Source organism: Triticum aestivum, chromosome 7B (assembly GCF_018294505.1).
Source record: "Triticum aestivum cultivar Chinese Spring chromosome 7B, IWGSC CS RefSeq v2.1, whole genome shotgun sequence".
NCBI lineage: Eukaryota > Viridiplantae > Streptophyta > Magnoliopsida > Poales > Poaceae > Triticum > Triticum aestivum.
In genome coordinates this window covers 675,566,743-675,571,275 of record NC_057813.1, presented here as the reverse complement: position 1 = coordinate 675,571,275, position 4,533 = coordinate 675,566,743, and positions in this window count along the sequence as shown.

The window sequence follows — 4,533 nt, the reverse complement described above, 5'->3', positions numbered from 1 at the left end:
TCATTTTCTATGTGGCGCAGCCTCGTTGGCAGCGGGGCGGGGCCTCGGCGGAGCCGGCGATGTCCTCTATCTTGTTGCTGGCGGGCGGCGCCTCGGTGGAGCGGTGGAAATCCTCCCCCACGTTGCCGGCAGGGTGGGGCCTCGGCTGAGCCGACAATGTCCTCTGCCTCGTTGTTGGCTGGGTGAGGCCTCGGCGGAGCCGGCGGTGTCCTCTGCCTTGTTGTTGGTGCCGCGGGGCCTCGGCGGAGCAGGGCCTCGTTGACACCAGCGGAGCGGGGACTCGTCGGAGCCGGCATCGTCCTCTGCCTCATGCTCGGTCTTGCCAAATAGTGCCTCGCCCGCTTCATCGCCCTCTTTGCTAGCCTCTTTGTAGACGGCCGTAGCCTCCCCCACCCGCATGCGGTACTGCCAGCACTCGAGGCGGCCCTTGCGGGCGGAGCGGTACGAGTCGAGTAGCGCCTCCTGCTCCGCCCGCTCCGCGACGATCTACTCATCCGCCTGCAGGTGCTCCTGGAGGAGATGGTGGTTGTAGGCGGCGTCGGCCTGTGCCTCCCGGAACTGCTCCTCACGCATCTGCCTCACCGTGTCCATAGATTGGGCACGGGCCTCGCCGATGGTCATGGTGAAATGCACCGGCGAGGATGGCGCGAAGGAGGGGGTTGGTGCCGGATCATCGACTATGATGTTCTCCATTGGGACGTCGTCGTCCTACGGCTGCCTGCCGGCCAGTCGGTCGGCAGCAATGGCTGCCATCTCCTTGTGGTTTGTCGTCCGCCCGTCCCGAAGAGCGCTGGACCGCGAGGAATCCATGGTGGGCAGTACTGGTGTGGACAGGAGAAAGGGAACGGATGTGGATGACTGCAGCTATGGCCGGCGCAGCAGTTTATATAGCAATGGTGGGCGGCGGAGGGACGGACGTGTGGCACCGGAGTAGCCGCCTCGGCAACAGCGTATCATTAATGTGGGCAGCAGATGGACGGACGGACGACACTTGTGTCATTTAAAGCCGGAGCAATCGCCTGCACCGGGAAGCGGGGTGGGCGGTGCTGACTGTTTCGGGCGGAAAGCGCGCGTGGGCGAGTAGATGACCTTACTTGGAGAGGATGACAATGGGGACCCACCAGGGCCATAGCCTCACATACGCAAGTGCCTCCTTATTATATTTATTTTGCTTCCTCCTGGTTTCCTGACATCACGGTCCCACATCATAGTCAATAAACGAGAGAATTGCACAAGAAGCGGCCGACAACTGGGACCAAGCAGCTCGAGCAGTATTTGTGTTTTTGAGGTGTGAGCACTGCAGAGTTTTTTGATGTTTAGCCCAGATATTAATTTTTCTCCTCTAAACAACAACGAAAACATTGCTGCAGGTATTAACTGGGCGGGCTGTGGCCCATCTAGCCCAGGCCAGATATCCAGCCCAGATATTAATTTTTTTTCAAGCTGAAAATGGCTAGCCCATCTATTCTTTTTTTAGGAATACCCAGGCAAGGTCAAGTTGTTATTCTCCGCCCCGCTGGGCTGCAAATCTTTCCTAGGAGGGATGCATTAGGCTTAACAAGAAAATGTGCTTTAAGAAATAATAAATGGGATGTAATTATAAAAATTGGGTAGTAACTATAAAAAAATGCACCAAACACGTAATTACTTTATAAAATATTATTTTTGGATATTAAAAATTTTAATTTCATTAAATGTTGCGAGCGCAATGTTTCATTGGATTTTTATGTAATATAAATTTATATTTAAATTGCATTTAATCTGACTAGAAGTTTCGGGATAAAAATATTTCGGATCCCATCAAAATGTGGGAAATTTTATTGAATTCGGTTTTGAACGGTTGGTTGAAATGGGCTATACTTTTAACAAACCGTAAATGGGTTGTAGTAAATTCCATTAGTATTCAAAAATGGGCTACACATTCTTACAAATCTCAAATGGGGTATAAGTTCTCTGCCACACACTTCTAGCCTTACTAAGTTGACGGTCCCCTAAAAAAACAGAGTTGACGCGTATGCAAGGCTTTGACAACTTATAGTCAACACACGACTCTAGCAGCAGTGGCTGTTGGATGTCCATCCAACGGATGCCGTGCTTCTTCTTCAATCTCGGATATTCTAGCTTCACCCGCCCAAAAAATGATTCCTCCCCCTGACATCTAGGCGCACCGTTTCGGAAGCTGACCTGTGGGCCTACTAAGTTGACGTACCAAGGGCTTTATAAACGATACTAGCTGCAGTGACCGTACGATGTCCATCCAACGGCCGTCGTGCTTCTTCAACCTCTGGTCTTCTTGCTCCAGCCGCCCAAAACAGCGCCGGTCGTGCCGCCTGCTCCTGCCTCCCATGGCCGGTTGTGCTTCCGTGGAGGCCTCACCGCCCCCTACTACTCCTACCGTTGGCCAGGCCATCCCTGCACTCACCCACACCCCCTGTTATTCTACGGCGACGACAGCACAGCCGAACTAGTGAACCCTCGTACTCCTCTCCGCGTGTGCATCCACTTACGCGTCTTCCCCGGCTCTGTGTCGTCCCCTTCCTAGGCCTCGCCGTCATCCACCACCGTGGTGCTCTCGGCACGGCGTGGTCAAGGAATGACTTCCATCGGACATGGACTATACGTGGAGATGTTGACAGCTGGGTCCACGGCAGCCACAAGGAAGTGCCTCCTTGTTACGTGCAAAATAATTATTCCTCCACCTGACAGCGGGGACCCACCGGACGGGCCACCGTATTTCATGAAAAAAATGATTCGCCCCCTGACTGCTGGGACCCACTAGCTACATCTTCGCACGCAAGGAAGTGCGTCCGGAAAGAAAAAACGATTCACCCCCCTGACTGCTCGGACCCACGAGCTACATCTTCGCACGCAAGGAAGTGCGTCAGAAAAAAAACGATTCGCTCCCCTGACTGCTGGGACCCACCAGCTACACCTTCACACGCAAGGAAGTGCGTCCGGGCAAAAAAATGATTCGCCCCCCCTGACTGCTGGGACCCAGCAGCTACACCTTCACACGCAAGGAAGTGCGTCCGGGCAAAAAACAAACACAAAATGATTCGCCCCCCTGACTGATGGGACCCACTAGCTACATCTTCGCATGCAAGGAATTGCCTGACAGTCGGGACCCACCTGGTCGAAGCGTACGTAGCGTTGTCATTCTTGTCGTGAACGTATATGTACATATATACTGGTCGATGTAGAGGCGCGCACGTGTCGTAGTAGAGGCGCGCACATAGCATGTACACGTACGTACAGCGGCCAGGGTGCAAGAAAGAAAATATGGCCATGTATGTGTACATACGGGCGGGGACTCGAACGCCTACTCGCGCATACGTACGGCCAGGGCTCATGTACATGGCTCGGTGTGGAACGGAGAAACAGCGTCGTCGTTGTGTTCATGGGGAGGCAACGGAATGCGTCGTGTTCATGGGGAGGCAACGGAATACGTCGTGTTCATCGGGAGGCAACGAAACGCGTGGGAGCCAATCGGCTGGGTCGGAACGGAATGCGTCCTCGTGTTCATCGGGAGGGCTTGGACAGAACAGGCGATGGAAACGAGGCCTGGCGTACCGCAGAATAGAGGAAACGGCCTTGTGTACAACTGGCCACATTCGAAACGAGATCCTGTTCATCGGGAGGGGTGTGGCGTACCTCAAAACGGAGGAAACGGACCTCCTACGGTCGAAACGGGGGTCCTGTTAATCAGGAGGGGTGTGGCGTACCGCAAAACAGAGTAAACGGACCTCCTACGGTCGAAACGGGGGTCCTGTTGATCGGGAGGGGTGTGGCGTACTGCAAAACGGACAAAACGGACCTCCTACGGTCGAAACGTGTAACACCCAGGATGTAACTTTCCATCTTTGTAACTCCAACTCTTGCCATTTTCGGCTATGTGTTATGATATTCCCTCCGTGGTGGGGTTTTGTCTTTTGTTTTGCATTTTATTCATGTCATGCATCTCATATCATGTCATCATGTGCATCGCATTTGCATACGTGTTCGTCTCATGCATTCGAGCATTTTCCCCATTGTCCGTTTTGCAATCCGACACTCCCACGTGCACCGGCGCACCCCTCTTGTATCTTTTCGTGAGCGGGTGTTAAACGTTCTCGGAATGGACCGAGGCTTGCCAAGTGGCCTTGGTACACCAGCGGTAGACCGCCTGTCAAGTTTCGTGTCGTTTGGAGGTCGTTTGATACTCCAACGGTTAACCGCATAACCGCTAAGGCCTCTTTTGGGTTGCAGCCCAACACCCCTTCGAAACAGCCCAATAACCCATCTAAGTCACTTCCATGCTCTCCGTCGTCGAATCACGATCGTGTGGGCGAAAACAGCACTCCATTTGGAGCCTCCTAGCTCCCTCTACCTATAAAAACACATCCCCCATCGAAATCACGGGCGAAACCCTAGTCTTCCCCTTTCTCTGCGCGCCGGACACGTCCGCCCGGCGCCGGACGCGTCCGCCCACCGCCTCCAGAGCCAACCGGGCGCAGCCACGTGGCCCCGGCCACCGCGCGCCGCCGCCGGCCCGCC